The 18,464-nt window shown below is 33.7% G+C and overlaps 1 long non-coding RNA gene across 3 annotated transcripts in view; it reads right to left on the bottom strand.

The window, feature by feature from the left end:
- The window catches only part of LOC131423672 (uncharacterized), a 70,337-nt gene extending 53,565 nt beyond the window's left edge, over positions 1–16,772 (bottom strand). For 2 of the 3 annotated variants that reach the window (XR_009225532.1, XR_009225534.1), the window contains exons 1-2: positions 16,631–16,772; positions 6,458–6,482 (exon numbers count right to left, since the gene is read on the bottom strand). This is a non-coding gene — a long non-coding RNA (uncharacterized LOC131423672). The remainder of the gene's footprint in view (positions 1–6,457; positions 6,483–16,630) is intronic. The other variant, XR_009225533.1, reaches the window with a different exon arrangement.
- Positions 16,773–18,464: the final 1,692 nt, after the last annotated feature.

Here is an 18,464-nt window from a genome sequence, read left to right as displayed (position 1 = left end):
TTATCTTTTGGGCTTTCCCCCCATCTATTCATTGTTCTAGGTGACTTGAAGCAGGAAATGATAACAATTGAAAGCAAATATTTCAAATCAATCAAATACTTTAACTTTAAAATATATTGACCAAACAATTTAACATAACAGAAGTCTCTCTTTCTCTCTCTCTCTCTCTCTCTCTCTCTCTGTGTGTGTGTGTGTTTGTACTTAAGGCAGAATATCAAAGGTGAATATCCTTCAGTAGTGCACATAAAAAGACCACTATGATATCTCAAAAAAGCCATGGAGGAGGGCTTTATGGGTAGGAGGGCTTTTCATGGCTAACCATGAAGAAGGCACAGATTGATTTAGGCGTCTTTGCAATTATTTTATGAGGATGACACTTCAGAGAAGAGATGAGGTTAAATATTTTGTTGTATGGAGTGTATGGAGACTTTTTCTTAGTACACTCAGGTCAATGTTATTTATAGGGCATTTGTCATCAGCATATGAAAAGCATCTGTATTTATACAAATGTTATTCAGTTTCCTTTAGGATGAAATTCAGAAAAAAATATTTGGGAAAGCAGACTGGGGCAACATTCTCGAATAACAAAATTGAACCTTTAATGATCAGAACAAATTAATTTCAAAAGTTAATGAAAGTCACAGAAGCAGTTATACAAATCAGTCTAAGAATTTGAAAAGATACCCAACTTTTATCAGACAGTACATATTAAGCCAAATGGGATCTTCACTTGCTTGCATGTGTGGTGGTGAGATTTGAGTTTGAGGGTCAGTGACTGCTGGTCTGCAGCCAGGGATTGGCAGTGTGTGTGACTGGTAGGAAGCTGGCCAATAGAAGGATTAGTGGAAAAAACAATTTTTTCTAGAAGTCAGGGAGGACTGTTGGTCACCCTCCTTGTCTTAATAAAATTTACAACAGAAAAATTAAAATAAATACACTTTCAATAAAGCTAATTCCTGGTGACCTTTTCAGAAGAACTATTTCTTTTCAAGTAAAGCTACAGATAGTAGGCAAATGTCCATAGTCTTCTGGACTTTTTCAAATGAACAATTCTGTGTATTTTAAAACACCTTTAATATACTATGGCTTTGGATAATAAGTATGTTTGTGAGTGGAGTATGTGTGCTTTTTACCTCTGTACTTTATAAAATACAGCCTGATGGTAGATCTTTCAAAATTTGAAACTTTCCAAGTGAAAGACTCAGCTTCCCACCTGGCCTAAATAATCTTCATTAGCCTACTAGTATCCCCCACTTTCACTGATCCAGAAGCAAAAACAAAGTCCCAGATATTGCTTTTTGCAACATATGTCTGCGAAGGTTTCTCCCTGCACATGTCAAGACAATACTCTGGAGCATATGTGACTTATTTATCATCAAACAGATTTCATAGTAACAGGTGCATCGGCAGGACTCAAATGTATAAAAAAGACTAATTTCCTTTCTCTTCCTAAAAGACAGCAACTAAAAGTGATAATATAATGGCTGGGATCCTAGACGACTAAAAGCTTCCAGCAGATGTAGCTCTTGAAGCTTTTACTAAACACTGAGAAATCATTATGCAATCATTTCAGGCAAAGGAGTCACAAGACTGAAAGATATTAATAATCTCACTCTCCTATCTTAGAACAATGGAATGTAGAGACATGAAAGCTCTTTTAGAGGTTCTCTCATTCCACTTCCTCATTAACCAAGACCAAGAAAGGATGGATGGGCTGCCTAAACTCAGGAGCTGTTTCTACAGGAGCCAGGTGTTAGAATAACTAATCCAGGAATCTCTGATCCAACACTGCTCTCTGTTTCTGTTAAAATCAGCAGACACATCTTATCCTTTGCTCCCTTAACTGAGTAATTTATTGTAATATAGCTTTTTCTACCCTCTATTCATAGTTAATCCTCTCCTATTTCTTACTCCTAATTTGTGAAATGCTCTTTGTGCTTTTATGAAAAAAAATGTTAAGTGCACTACAAGGAATGATTTGAAAAGAATATTATCAGGCAACAAATTCTGTACCGTGCATGTCACACCTGCCGTGAAATAGTATTTTCTCCTGGCAGCATCCATATGATCACTTGACACAGAATTAAAAATCAGCAGCTCCAAGAGGAGGGCTGTGCAGCCCCCACCAGGCCCTCGTCACTGGTGGCTGAACTTGAGAGCACTCACTTACAGGGAGTGCAAAAATCAGCTCTGAACCTGGCCACTCTGCTGTGTTGTGTCACTTGTTCAGACCGTGCATGACAAATCCTCAAATGCGTCTGGTGACATTTAGAGAGCACTGTGGACTCTGCCAATATGCCAAGCAATCAGAGTGTGCATGACAAATTATGAAACACATACTGTGAAAATTATGGACTCTGTCACGGTGCCAATCTGCTGCTGAAAACCTACTGCTGCTAGAAGTAATGTTGGCACAAATTTGTTGCTAAATTCAGTCGTATTTCTAATTCAGTAATGGATTGATCCTAATGGTGAGTTGCTGTACCTGTTTAGGTTTCAAACAAGTACTGTGGAGGCTAATGACCTCACCCGCTATTATCAGTAATCAGAGGAGTCAAATCCTTCTTTTCATGGCTCTTCTTTACTTCTCCATATCACACAGGGTATACATACACACCCCTAAATCTTGGCCTCCTTAAGGGTTTTTTGGTTGAAGGCCAGTAAGCTGGAAGAGCTGTTTCAAAGTACAATAAAGCATTGAGGATATTTCATTCACTTTGCACACAACCTCACCTGCAGATCCCTGCCTGAAGGACAAGAATAGCAGGAAATGACGAACTGGAGGGAGGGCAGCTGTGAGGAGCTCCACTAGACAAGTGGACAGTTCAGAACCAGGATCAAGTTAGTTACTGCAGAAAATCACTACTAAAAAGCATGGGAAGAACTACATCATAAACCCACTAACACAAAATCACAACAGCAACAACAAAATTGCAACAATTCAGTGAAGGATGAGAATATAGAAACTAAATGCAGTTTCCCTTCTGTATTTGTGGGGGATTCATTTCCAAATCCACGGATGCTCATATTCCTTATGTAAAATGCCATAGTATTTGCATATAACTTACACACATCTTTCCATATGCTCTAAAGCATCTCTAGATTACTTTTATTACCTCCTACAATGCACAAGTAATATAAATAGTTGTTATACCATTATTTAGGAAATAGTGATCAGAAAAAAAGACTGCATGTGTTTACTATAGATGCAATTATTTTCCCAGATGTCTTGGAACCAAAGTTGGTAGAATTTGTGGATGTGAAACCCTTGCACATGGAAGGTCAACTGTATGTATAAAAATATATTCAAAGACACAATTCTACATCCGGACAGAATTCAGAGGCAATCTAATCACATTTCTTTAGAGTGTGCTCTTTCTGAAGATCATCTCTTACTGACATATAGTTGGCCTCTATATCCATAGATTCTGTATCTGTGGATTCAACTAACCTTAGAAAGAAAGTATTAAAAAAATATTCAGATACTACTGAACATGTTACAGATTTTCTCTTGTCATTTATTCCCTAAACAATACAAACTATTTACATAGCACTTACTTATTATTAGGTATTATAAGTAATCCTGAGATGATTTAAGTATATAGGAGGATGTTAATAGGTAATATGTCAATACTTACACCATTTTATAAAGCAACTTGAGTATCTGGGGATTTTGGAGTGAATCTTCCATAAATACCAATGGATTACTTTAAGTGGAAATAATATATTAATAATACGAGCCAAATTTAAGTGTGATATAACTAGTTTAATGTTAAGTGTATATTTATACATTCACTTAGGTAGAGCTATAATGAATTTTCTGTATGTACCATTTTAGGTTTATAGTCACAGATTTTATTTAATTTTCTCACTAGTGCTTTGATTGGTCTCCATGTTATTAATAAGGACCATAAAGTTTCATGGAGTGATATCATGATGTTTTCTTTTCTAAATGTCATATTTTTGTATTTATCCTTGGTAAAACCAATTCCAAACCAATGTAGAGCATTTGATGGATTAATGATTATCATGACATTTACTTTTACTGCAATAAAATAAGCGAAGAGTGTTCCTCAAGCAAATATGTCATTATCAGATTTCTTGTAGTATTATAAGTGACCCTTGTCTAGTGTTTTGTTTTCTTTCATCTGGGTCATAAGTTGTATTTAACTGTTGTGTTTGCTTATGAAATCTACCCTCAGTTTGGAATTATATTAGTTTTGTGTAGATTTTTAAACAAATCATGGTCAAAATTTTGTGTTTTGCGCTACTGAATTAAATTGTGTAGACAGTTTTCCCATAGAAATGTCTCGAAGCCAGGTTAATTTTTTAGCTAATGTTAGTACCAAAGGGTAATGTGAAAGTCCTGGTCTAAGAGATTTGGCAAAACCCAGTCACTCCTGGATCTGGCACTAGCACCATATGGATATGGCTCATTGTGAATGATATGAAAGGAAACAACAAAACAGAGGGATGGAAGGAGAAACCTTTCCAGGACTTTCTCTGCATGGTGCATGCTGAGGCTGACTCTTAGCTTCTGTCAGTACCAGACGTCTTGAAAATGAAGCCAAGACATGCCCTCTGGACTCGGGCCTCCTTTCCTTCCACAAAAAGACAGGTTGACAAGGCAACCGCCACCTAGGCTCCTCCAGACTTCAAGAGTTCGTCTAAACTGTCAGGGCTAACAATGGCAGCGAGCCACTCTATTTTTCAGAGGATTCAAAAACTGAGCACAGCTGGGGAAAAGATTCAGAAAGAAGCACACATCTTACATGTAGCACATAGTGATGGAAATAGTGAAATGGTTGTGTTTAGTAATCTGCACATTGATTCTCCTAAATATGAGTGCATTGTTTGGCCAAAAAGAGAGTCCAGGAGTTTGTTCAGTGCCAAATGAAAAAGTGGCAGCACTCCCTCCATCTATGTCTCTGATTATAGAACAGCAGGAAAGATCGTTAGGGTAGCATACACGTTCTGCGTTGGGGCATATGTCAGGTTCAATACTGTGAATAGATTTAAGCTTTGCCAAGGATGCCAAGTGGTTCTTCCTGTGACTTCTCCAACAACGTGGTGCTGCTGGCAGTTTTGCAGCAAAATGTGGTGGTGGGTGACACAGATGGTGCAGAGAATCTGACATTGCATATTATTTACCAATCGGAAAATGACTCAGTTATTTTATGCACACAATTACAGAGGACCACCTGTACCAGCGTGCACAGTCTGCTTATAGGTAGCAGCAGGAAGAGGGCATGTGTCGATGTAAAAGATGAACTGTTTCACTCTTTGTTATATGTTTTCATAATTTAGACACCCTCTTTATTCTTATTCCGTTGGTGAAAATTCAGTAACATTTCTCCTCCTGTTAGGACTAACACCATTTGTATAGTTGGAACTCTGTTCAAGGCTACCATCCTTGGATTCCATTTTCTAGATACGGAACCTGAAATGTCAAAATGCTGATTTGTAAGGTGATTTCCTTGTCCAGCGCCTATAGCATTGTGTTTTAAGGAGGTTCTGGCACATTTTCCAGACATTTCTTGGGCGTTCGTCAGATATTTTTAAAATGCCTTAATTACTTGAAAACTTAATGAGGATATTTAGTGCTTCTTGGCTCTGAGAGCAAGGAAACTAGTGTCTCTTGAACACCTGTCTTTGACACTTCACAGCGCCTCACTTACCCAATCCTTTCTCTTCGCTGTCAGGTAGGTAGTACTATTCCAGTGCATGAATCAAGTGTCTGAGACTCAGAATTGAAATGAATTTCCAGGATCACACAGCCAACGCGTGGCAGAGAAAGAGACTAACCCACCCGTGATTCTGAATTGAGTTCTACTTTCTAAAAGGTTGATTGTATGCTGTTTTGGTCAAATTTTTTGTTGCTGTGACCAAAAGACCTGACAAGAATAATGTTAGAGGAAGAAGAGTTTATTTGTGGCTCAATGTTTCAGCAATCTCAGTCCGTGGAGAGCTGACTCCATTGCTCTGTGCCCGAGATAAGGCAGAACATCACGATGGATGGAAGGGTTTGATGTAGGAGGAAAGCAGCTCAGACATGACAATCAGAAAGCAGAGAGAGACGGACAGACCCTCACCAAGGACAAAATATGAACCCAAAAGGCATGTCTACTGTGACCTACCTCCTCATTGTATCCTACCTGCCTTCATTTACCCTACCCAATCAATTCCTATCGGGGGATTAACACTTTGATTAGATTAAGGGTCTCATTACCCAATCATTTCACCTCTGAACCCTCTTGTATCATCTCACACATGAGCTTTGGAGGGATTCCTCATAGTTAAACTATAGTACATGCATTCTTCAGAAAGGGTTATCTTAATTCTGAGTTTCATAAGACAGCTGGTATTTTTTTTCCAAAATTAAAATATTATAATGATGCAATGCAAATAATTAACTATAGAGATACATAAGTGAAAAGACCCTTATGATGCTACCTACCTTTCCTTATGAACTCTCTCCTTATCTGTAAGAAAAATCAATAGTTAATGTTGGAAAAATAAGTCTGTCCCAAATATCTATATGTGAATATATACTTATATAAATATGTTATTTCAAAAATGATTCACTAATATATTATGAGAATACAGATCTATTTTTTTAAAATTTTTATTTATATATGACAGTGGAATGCATTACAATTCTTATTACACATATAGAGCACAATTTCGATTATATTCACACCAATATCTGTACTTTGAATAATAATGATCATCACATTCCACTAGATCTAGCTTATCCATTCCATTGTTTTGTAACAGTCTGTGACATTCCATGTTACCCAATAGGTAATATGTTATTTTATTTCATTCTATTGATGAACATATGAATTGTTTAACTTTGTTACTACTTTATACAATATTTGATTAGTATCTATATATTATTCTATTATCTTATACAAATTCCTGGAATTAAAATTAATTTCTGGAAGTGAAATTAATTTGTCAACATTCTTTTTAATTTTGATATACAGTTTTAGGTTGTCTTTAGAAATCTATATTCTTTACATTTTCACCTATAACTGGAAAATATCAATTTTTCAATATTTGATAACCTGATAGACCCAAGTGGTTAATTCACCATTTTCTGAATATATATTTCATAAGTAATAAGGCAGACCACCTTTTTTATATTTCTATTGGCTATTTGTATCCATCTTGATGAATTACGTCTTCATATTCTTTGAAATGTGGCTGTATATTTCCTCTTATCAGCTTGTAAAAACATTGTACAATATGATTGGCTTGTATGCTATTTACATATGTGTTAAATAATACTGCATAGACTCACTAATATTATGAACATATTCATAATTAGTCACACTTCTCTGCAGTAGCTTTTTTTAATTGAATAGGAAGTGATTAGGTCACTGGGTAGACCCCCATGAATGGGATTAATTGCAGATATTATAAATAATGTTCAGTTTGTGTCCAGTGAATTCAGTTCTTAAAAGAACAGCAGAAATCATTTTTAACCATATTCCCTCCAATTCTCACATACTAGTAGTAGCTAATATTAATATTTTCTTGTATAATTAAGAAAATTAAAATTAAGACTGTCCTTTTAGAACAGTCTTAAAGCCTGGTGCAGTGGTGTACATCTGTAATCCCTGCAGCTCTGGAGGCTGAAGCAGGAGGATTGCCAGTTCAAAACTAGCCTCAGAAATTTAGCAAGGTCCTCAGCAACTTATCAAGACCCTCTCTCAAAATAAAAAAAAATTTAAAAAGGGGCTAGGGATGTGGATCACTGGTTAAGGGTCCCTGGGTTCAATCCCTGGTACAAAAAAAAAAAAAAAAAAAAAAAAAAAAGAAAGAAAGAAAAGAAAAGAAAAAGAAAAAAAAAAACAGTTTCAAAGAGGTATGATTGGGATATAATAAACATGATAGACCATCACCAAAATTGGGTTAATAAACCTGTCCATCACCCCAAATGTATCAGAGAACTTCTTTGTAACTGCTTCTCTCTGCCCTTCCCCAAATCCTCTCTTCTTCCTGGCTGATGGCTGATGTTAGGTTGCGTTTTCTAGAATTTATTTGAGTAAATTAATAAAGTAAATATACAATTTTTTGTCTGTGTTCTTAGTACAATCATTTTAAGATTCAGCAAGATAGATTGTAAATTTCATTGATAATTTCAAAGAATCAGCTTTTATTTTCACTAATTTCTCTATTTGTTTTTGTTTTCTATCTCACTAATTCTCATACTAATGTTTCTTTTCTTTCTAACTTTTAATTTGATTGTTTATAGTTTTTGAAATATACATGCTACACTCATTGACTTAAGTTTTATTTTCTAATATAAGATTTTAATGCTATAAATTCTCCCTAAGTACAGATTATAGTTTCATAATCACAAATTCTGATGAAATTCATTCAGTTCAAAATATTTTCTAATTTCCCTTTTGATTTTTCTTATAACATATGGGCTATGTAGAAGTGCCATTTAATTTACAAATATTTAGCAATTTTCCAAAGATCTGTTTTTGATTTCTTATTTAATCCAATTATGGTAAGTTAATATAACTTGTATAATTTCAAGTGTGTTAAAATCAGTACTTCATTTTTATGCCCAAAATATAGTTTGCATTGGTAAATGTTCTGTGCTCACTTGAACATATTTTCTCATCTTGTAAAGTTGTTACATAAGTGTCAATTAGATTGTATTTATTGATACTGTTTTTGTCTACTCTATCCTTGCTGATTTTTTGTCTACTTGTTCTACCAATATTGAGAGTGATATTAAAATCTCTGACTGTAATTGTGGATTCATCTTTTTCTCCTTGCAGTTCTATCAGTTTTTGCTTCAGTCAGTTTGAAGCTATGTCACCAGCTATGTAAATATTCAGAATTGCTATGTACTTTTGATGAGTTGATTCATTGTTACAAAATTACCTTCTTGCTCCCTTGTAATATTTTTAGTTCTAAAATCTCTTTGATAATAGTATAATCCCTTTTTATCTATTTGGGTCTTTACATTTAGTGTATATTGCTGGATCTTCTTTTCTTACAGAATTAGGAAATGCCTTCCCATAAGTTGGAGGGTTTAGACCATTTACATTTGTGGGTTTTTTTTTTTTTTTGACATATTTATCTTTAAGTATATCAATTTGCTATTTGTTTTTTCTTTGTTCCATTTCATTTTTGTTCTCTTTGTTATTTCAGTGGATCTTGTTTGATTGATATCTTTAACTTCTCAGTCTCCCTTCAAATGAAATATAACACTTCTTATCTGGTGTAAAAACCTGATAACAGTATATTTCTTGTAATGTTTTTCTCAATCTTTGTCCAGTGGTTGGAAGAGATTTTAGTTCTATGTATATTATAATGCCTGCATTACATTTTTTTGGTTAATCATCTTTTAAAGATATTTAAATAATCAGAAAAATTTATATATATATATATATATATATATATATATATATATATATATATTTGTCCACATATTTATTATTTCACAGTTATTCATTCCTTTGTATATATGTAACTTTTAATCTAGGTTGTTTTCCTTCTGCCCAAAGGACTCTCTCTGACATTTCTTACAGTAAGCTGTCTGCTGGCACTGAATTCTTTTAGATTTTGTGCATCTAAAATTATCTTTAGCATTTGTTCTTGAAAGCTATACATTTTTTCTCAGCCTAGACTTCTATATTGACAGTATTTTTTATTTTAGTATTTAAGTTTGTTGCCTTATTACCTTCTTGTATATGTAATTTCCAATGAGAAATCTACTATCATCTTAATCTTTATGTCTATGTGTATACTGTGTCTTTATGTCTATGTGTGTACTGTGTCTGTGTCTCTTTGTCAATAGTTCTGAACAGTTTAATTTTGATGTGTTTATTGTGTGTTTACTCATATTTCTTGTACTTGGGGGTCGTTGAGCTTCTTGGATCTGTGGGTTTACATTTAAATAAAATTTGGAAAAAGTTTGCTAATTTCTTCAATACCTCTACATTTTTTCTATACCTCTCATTCCTCTCAGGAGTTATAAATATTTGTACATTAGGATGCTTAAAGTTGTGTCACAGGAGACTGATGCACTTTAAAATTATTTTTTCTTCATGCCTTTCTTTTTAAATATTTCCCATTGCTATGTCTTAAGTTTTCATAAGAAATTTCAGGTTTCTTAATTCTTATGTGTAGGACAGTTCTGTCTCACTTTCAATTGTTATTGCATTTTGAGTTTCCATGCTTCCTGTGTTGCCTGCTATTATTTAGTTAGATGCCAGAAATTATGAATTTCATTTTATTGGGTGCTACATATTTTCATATTCCTATGAATTTGTGTAGTTTGAGCTTTTTCTGGAATATAATTCAGTATCTAGGAAAGAGTTTGATTTTTTCAAGTCTTGGTTTAATGCTTTTGTGGGCAACTAACTCTAGGGCAGAGCACAGTCTAGGGCTAATTATTCCCCTCTTTCAAGGTAAAAGCTTGAATTCCACATTTAATGCCTCATGAATTATGAATTTTTCCAATCTGGTTAGTGAAACAGACACTCTTCTTGGCCTGGTGTGATATCCGTTTGCTGTTTCCTCTCATGCTTTTGAGTTGTTTCCCTAATCTTGAATAGTTCCTTTACAACCCTGTGCTAATTAGTGCTCCACTGAATACTCAAAAGAGATTCTTTGTGGTCTCATATTCTGTCTGTGTGCAATCTTCTTTTATACAGTACTCTATCCTGCAAACTGTAGCTTCCTTGATCTCTCTTAGCATGTAGCTTCATTACCTCAATCCAAGAAAAACTACTCGGCTTTACCTGCTTCCCCTCTTCCTTCACTATAGTCTGGAATTTCTCTCTAGGGAAAAAGCTTGCACAATCATAGGGTGAAAATTGATTAGGTCCTTTGTCAAAGATCCCTGTTTTTTATTACTTTGTAATTACTGTCAGAAAAACTGTTTGCTTGGTTTTTTGTTTGTCTGTTTGTTTGTTTGTTTTAGTTGTAGGTACACTCAATGCCTTTATTTTTATTTATTTATTTTTATGTGGTGCTGAGGATCAAACCCAGTGCCTCACCCACGCTAGGGGAGCACTCTACCACTGAGCCACAACCCCAGCCTGAAAACTGTTGTTTTATATTCTTATTTTTTATTTTCAGGGAGGCTCTATCCAAGTCCCTCTTTTTCTGACTTGGCCAGAAGTGGAATTTCTCCAAATTTTTCTTTAAAAATTAAAATCTGGTTATATTGATCTCCTTTTAAAAGATGATTTTGAACCCATTTTGTCTTTATCACAAAATCTAAACTCCTCATTGATTCATAAAAACTTGTGTAATTTAGCTCCTGTCTAGTTTATAGCCTCATGTCTATTCTTCCAGGAAATATGCATATGTAGCAGAGGTAAACTCCTCTTGTTCTTATCTCCTTAAAATCAGCAATTCAATTTCACTCACATATCATTTCTTTCAGTTGGCATTTTAAAATTTACTAATGTATGTCTGTTTATAGCTCAGCACAGGGAAGTCTTTTAATCTTGCTTTTTATTTTATGGAAGAAAATACAATTGGTTAAATTATAATATTCTGATGCAACTTTTTAATCCATATGGAACCATAATGGCATTCATCTGACCTGTGAATATTCTTTTTTTGACACTTCTAGTTTGTACACATGGGAGCTTCACAAAACTTGCATACTTTTGTCCCCCTGAACTGCATCAACTAATGGGATTGAAGTGGATTTTTTCCCCCCAAATTTCAAAGTCATGTGCAAAGAAAAAAAAAATCTGGTTTTAGATTTTTGTTTCAACAATTGCTTCTTCTTAGAAAGAGTCCATGCAAGAGACTTCCCCCTTTGGAATTTCTTCTGTAAGAGGTATGGATGCCAATGTTTGTCCTCCCACCTCTGCTGCCATATGTGCTACATATGGATACACAGAGATTTGTGGAAAGGAGGGAGGAGCTTGTTTGTGAACAGTTGAAGCAACTCGATGTAAAAGTGATCCCCAGGCTGTGAATCTGCATGTGTATTTTTATTATATATATATCAATTTACATATAAAGTTTGTCTGCACATCTACTTATACTTTCTTTAACATAGCGATTTCAGTTTTTCAGAATTTCAATTACTTTCTGAAAATTTTGAAGTTACTATTTTAAGAAATAAAATTGACAACATTTAGCCTTGAAATATGAATTTTCTCTTGACTCATAATTACAAGAGAGGGACATTGTTTATTTGCTCACCTTTTTGTTCTTAGGGGTTGGCAGAATATTTAACTCATGATCTACAAAATTATTTGTTAAAAAATAATAAATAAAATTCAGAGGATTAATAAGGAAAATTTGCTAACAAAATTAGAAATGTATTAAATGATCAGCTTTCTATAATAAGCTTTTCATAATTTTAAATGTTTGAATAAATGATAACTATGGTGACAAAATATTATACACTTGAATAGAAGTTTGCCATAAGAATAGAGGCTGTATAAGTACAGGGATATTTTGTTTATCACCATAGCATTCATAGTAGCAGGTGATACCTAGTAGCTGTTCAATAAATATTTGATTAATTAATTAAATTTTAAAATTATGTTTTTTAAAATAAACTGTAAAAATTTTTGTATAGCCACATCTTTCAAAAAGTTCATTCAAAATATTTAATTAGGCTTTTAATATTGATATGTATATAATAAAATATTTAGGATAAAAGATTTGAAGATAAACTACATTGTTCTTGAAAAACACTTGATTTTTTCTGTTATATAACGGTCGTAAATTCTAAGGAAGGTAAAATCATCTAAAATATTATCAGTCACTGAAATAACATGCAAATACATGATTATCTTCCAAAATATTTTCTTTTATTTTTTAAAACAAATTTTTCAGTAGTTTGAACCTATCTGTAGTATAAGCATGTGTTGGTGTTGATGCCAGCCAATTAGAAATGCCAGACTCTGGCCAGAGGGTTTTTTTTTTTTTTTTTAATTCCCCCATAGAAATGGGCTTATACTCTCAACCAAGGCAATGAATAAGCAAAAAAAAACTAATAAGCAAAAAAACTAATAGGAATTCTGGGAAAGCATTATTTTTTTTTTTTCCCAAAAAGGTTACTAGGAGAGACAGACATTTCTTCCATGGGAGAAGATTGTGTGGCATGAAGATCTGAAGTAAGGAATTATTGCTGTCATTTTGATCCAAATCAAGGGTGAGTCTAGAACTTTGGGTGAGAGGCATCCTTTAAAGCCTGAGGACAGGTAAAAAGAAAAATGAAGCATCAGAATTTGGCCTATGGTAATATTGTTGAGCTTTTTTACCATGTAAAAAACTGCACTATGTTTAAATTAATAAAAATCCACTTCAAATTGGGCTTTCTCTCCTTGTAACACAAAAACTACCAAACAACATAGATGAAAAAATTGCTTTTTCTGCTTTTGCCAAATACAGTGTTTTACAGGGTCTCCAAAACCATGATACACATGTGTAAACAGGGAATTAACAGGTAATTATTTTGATTTAGTTGCTGTTATTGTTGTTGTTTGAGCCTATCCTTTGGTGTTAATTTTCTGATAGAATGTTTTGAAATTCATCTGTAGAAATTCCTATTTGTTAATATAGTCCTATGTTAAAGTATTTAATTTAGAGCAAGTAAAATTGAACCTCTAATTTCACCAGCTTATTTTATGTACTGATTCTATGACACAGTCAGATATGCATTAAATTTAGTTTCAGTGTGAGTAAAAATAGCTTTTAAAAATAGTTTTCCGGTCCATATTTATAAGAAGTTGACTATTTAACTCTCATGTTCATCTCTGATGTTACTAAATCCTTTATTGTAATTTTCATCTCTTCAAGTCACATGAGAACCCTAAAGGTTTATTGAGAGACATCTGAAAGAATTATTTGCTTTGCCTCAAGATTAAAGGATGCTTTTCTTTATGATGAATAACACTGAAGATTAAGAACTTTCCAGGGTCAAGGAATGAAATCTTGTAGTAATAAATGAAAATAGGCAGTTGCCCATATTTTGAAGCTATTGAAAATGTGAAGCCAGAGAAGGGCAGGTGCAGTTAACCTATCCATTCAGAAACTCTTCTCAATCCCAGACACATATTTATATTACAGTAATCATGGTTTAGAATGATGTCTGGGGGATGGGGGAAGCACTTGTATGAAAATATTTATTATAGATTGCATTTCTTCCTAGAGCAGAAACATATTTCATTTATCTGCAGCACACCTATGGCTGTACAAACTTCACAGTGGTCAGTGCCCTCTTAGATTTATCAATAGCTATTTGGTAAAACACTCACATCTTTACTTTCTTATAAAATATCAGAACAGCAATTCCCTAATGTAAATGTAGTTTTGCTTGGCTATGATTTAAAAATAAGGTTTTATGATGAATCTAGAAGATTACAGCCAGTTTCTTAAGTAGGAGACTGGGCTACAATCCCATTCAGTAGGATGCTGTTTAGAACAAGGCTGCTCATCATGGCCCCACATGGAAATTTGCACTTTCCCTGCTATAAAAGATGGGGAGTGCAAAGCTCAAAAGGGTGAAAGTTCAGAAGGGTCCTAAAGTTAACAATCTGACAGAGGACATTTGAACACAGAAACAGTACATTTTACATTTATGAAATTCTCACACTTCTTCTCAAGCAGAATGAATACATTAGCAAAGAGTTTCAAAGAATATTATTTTTAAAATTTTATCTTTAAATTAACCTATAGAAAACCTGTTATTTTTGGTGAACAGTTCTATGAGTTTTCATATATGAATAGATTTATGTAACCACCACCACAATCAAGAAGATCTATAATCTCCCTTAATCCTCTTGTACTTCTCATTTGAGATCACCCCTCCCCTCTAATGATGGGGCTACCACTGATCTATCAATGTTTCTTTTGAGGATATCATACAAATGGCATCATATAGACATCTACTAAATTTATTTCTGTACTATTTTGTTATTTCCTTTGTTTTGCTTGCTTTGAGCTTATTTTACTTTTTTCTAGTTTCTTGAAGTAGAAACTTAGGCTATTAATTTGATACATTTCTTCTTTTTATACTTATGTTTGTTGTAAGCCCCGCTTTCACCTCATCCTACAAATCCTGATGTGTTCCATTTTTAGTAGGCATTTTTTTTTTTTTTTTTAGTTCAAAATACTTTCAAATTGCTTTTGAGATTTCCTCTTTGGATTATTGTAAGCCTTTATTAATTTCTATTTTTTTTCCAATATATTTTGTTACTGATTTCACATATGTTGTCATTATGGTTTAAGAGCACACTTTGTGTGATAACAATTCTTTTAAACTTATTAAGGTTAGTTTTATGACCCAGGATGTCATTTATCATGGTGAAAGCACCAGGTACACTGGAAAATAATGAGTATTTTTCTTGCATCAAATAGAACTGAAGGGTTTCTCCTAATGCTCTGTGCTGTTGCCCACCTCTGGGTATTTTTTGCTACCTTGTATCTAAGCTGGAGATAATGAAAGGGACAAATTGATAAATTACCTATGGGCTGGTTGGAACCCTCATTTCTGGTTTTCTGAAGTTTGCCTGTTGTCATTTAGTTTTCAGAATTCTCAAATGCCTTTTTCAAATATTCTCTCCCAATTTTTAGCTGCCTTCAGTGGGAAAGAATGAATAGAGATACTTACTCCATCTTACTCAGTAAGAAACTGAAATCTCTCAAGAGCAATATTTTTCAGTTAATCTGTTATTTCTCATTTCACTACTTTCAAAATCATGCATATCTCATTTTAGGTAAAATCCTTTGTGGAAAGTGATCTTTAATTTATTCTTTTAAAAACACTTAACACCTACTCTGTTTTGGAACTGTTTCTATCATTGAGGATCTATCAAAGAATGAACACCAGGAGATTCTTAGCCAGGTTGAGTTTACATTCTAGTGGGAGGGGATAGAGAATATATAACCTATAACTAAAAAGAAGTAACATCAGATAGTTGGCGTAGGTACAATAAATAAAAATAAGGCAAAAGTAGATGATTTGAAATGCTATAAGAAGATGTTGCAATATTCAAAATGATTGTGAGGAAAGTTATCAAGAAGCGGGTACTGGAAGATTTGAATAAAGATAGTAGCACTGTGTTTTGCAATGTGGTCACCAACTTTACAATCTGGATTTGAAACAGATGAAGTTGAGGAAAACTATATATATTATTATAATTATCTCTCCCACTGAAAGTTGTAGTTCTCTCAACCACAGATCCATATTTTTACATAGTTAAACTACTTCAGAATAAACACAAAAAATATAAAGATTTTATTAAATAAGTCACTAAATTATTAAAGGTATGTGTCAGAAAAATTGATTGTGAACTTAAAGCAGACAAAAGTAGCCTTAATAATGTGTAAAATTAAGTTGGCTACTATTATTTCTTTGAAACATAGGCTGAGCTCTGCTAAGCTGTGAAACTTCTGTGATTTGACACAGACAAGGCAAAAATTTTTTTTTCCAACTAAATTTGATAGTTTTTATTTTGGTTTTGAGATGGTTTATCCATATGAATTACCATGGGGGAAATCATAACATTAAATTTGTGCTAAAGTTTTAATAGCATCTGTTTTTCAAATGTCGAGAACACCTCCATGGTCAGTACTAAAGGTCAGTTCCACACAGTCTAATTGTTTGAATATCTTACCTTACCTTTGTTAGCAGAGTGGTAAAAGCAGCAAAGACGATTCTAGGGCAAAGTTAGTTGTCACTAACTTAGGTAAAATGCCATGTCCAGATGTTGCACTTGCCTGCAGTTGCTATGTAATTCTAATTGACTCCCCGGGGAATCTCAGTGGAGCTGCTGAGGGCCAAATTTAGATTTAGAGTTGTGAGTGAGTAACTGATGACAGAGGTTGACTCTGTGTTTGTGCATGTGGAGGTGTTGAGAGGTGAAGGTTACACAAGGTCCAATAGTCATTGCTCCTACGGCCCAGTGGAACTTACACCTTGGTTATCAGCTTTTACCTTAAGCACATTTAAGTATATATTTTGAAATATGAAAGCATCTGAAGCTTATTAGCCACCAGGCTATAATTCCTTCAAAAACAAAATATATAGAGCTAATAAAAATAGGTGTATATTCACACCTATTTTATATATATATATATATATAAAACATATATTTTCTATGCCATGTGCAATGGCACATTCCTGTAATCTCAGCTAATCAGGAGGCTGAGGCAAGAGGATTACAAATTCAAGGCCAGCCTGGGAAATTAGCAATATCGGTCTCAAAACAAAATATAAAGGTGGCTAGAGATGTAGCTCAGAAAAAAAAAAAAAAAAAAAAAGAAAGAAATTAGTCTGCCTTCAAGTCTTTTCTCTTACTCTAAATTCTTAGCAAAACGGTAACATACTCTAAAACTTCTGTATAATGCCTAAAAGAATATCTAGGAATTATTTTTCTACTTAAGTCACATCATAGATTTTCAGTTAGATGTGCACCAATTCTAAAATTTCAGCACTCCTTAATGCCCCAATACTGAGTTCTTTTGTTTATAATTTTAATTTTCAAATAACTCAACAGCTTTGTAATAGGAAAAAAAAAAAGAATAACACTTGGACTTTTGTTGAATAACATCTTCTATTTGTAATTAAAGTATTCCTGGAACAAAATTTAAATTTCTAGAAGGTTTTCACTGAATAATCTTGTGTCACTCTGGAGAAATAACTTAATATGACTTAAAGATATGAAGAAAACACGAAGTTATAAAAATCATAAAAGATCAAGCAAAAAAAAAAAACAGAAAAAAAAAGAAAGAAGAGGCTTATAAGCAAAGGATAAGACAATAGTTTGCTTTTAAAAGTTGGATCTAAATTTAAGTGAATGTTAAGAAACTGCTGATAAAATTGATTATTCTAGCTGGGCATGGTGGCACAAACTGTAATCCCCAGCAACTCAGAGGGCTGAGGCAGAAGGATTATAGGTTCCAGGCTAGCCTCAGCAATCTAGTGAGGCCCTCAACAACTTTGCAAGACTCTTTTTCAAAATAAAAAAAATAAATATATAACTAAAAAGAAACAATTTTTTAAAAAGTAGATGGGAATCAAATGAACAAAAACAAATATAGAAGAGCTAAAGGGGAGGTAGAATCCTAAAGAATGGGAATAATTAAAAAACAATAACTGTTTTAAGAAATATTGAATAATAAAAGGTTAAAAAAAAAATAGAGCCTTTGATGGTATTGTTACTGTCAGGAGTCAGGTTCCTGTTCCATGGAGTCAGAGTCCAAGAATGAATACTACAGATGTCACTGAGGTAAGCAAGTGAGTAGGAATTTTATTAAAAAGAAAAGGGAGAAAAAGATTCAGAACTCCAGTGTGCCTGGGAGGAACAAGAGTGCTGTTTAAATCTTAGAGCCCTCCTCCTTTTAAAGTAAAGTCAGGAGAAGTTGATAAGCTTCTCTTGTTTGGTTTTTGCTATTTCGATTGTCCTGAGTGGACATGGGTTGGAGTACAGATTATGCAGTCACAGTCACTTTTG

Source organism: Marmota monax, unplaced genomic scaffold, assembly GCF_021218885.2.
Source record: "Marmota monax isolate L192 unplaced genomic scaffold, Marmota_monax_Labrador192_F-V1.1 WCK01_AAM20220418_F8-fsc00016, whole genome shotgun sequence".
In the NCBI taxonomy this organism is placed as follows: Eukaryota; Metazoa; Chordata; class Mammalia; order Rodentia; family Sciuridae; genus Marmota; species Marmota monax.
The sequence above is the reverse complement of the archived record's forward strand: the minus strand, read 5'-3'. Positions and strand labels throughout refer to the sequence as shown.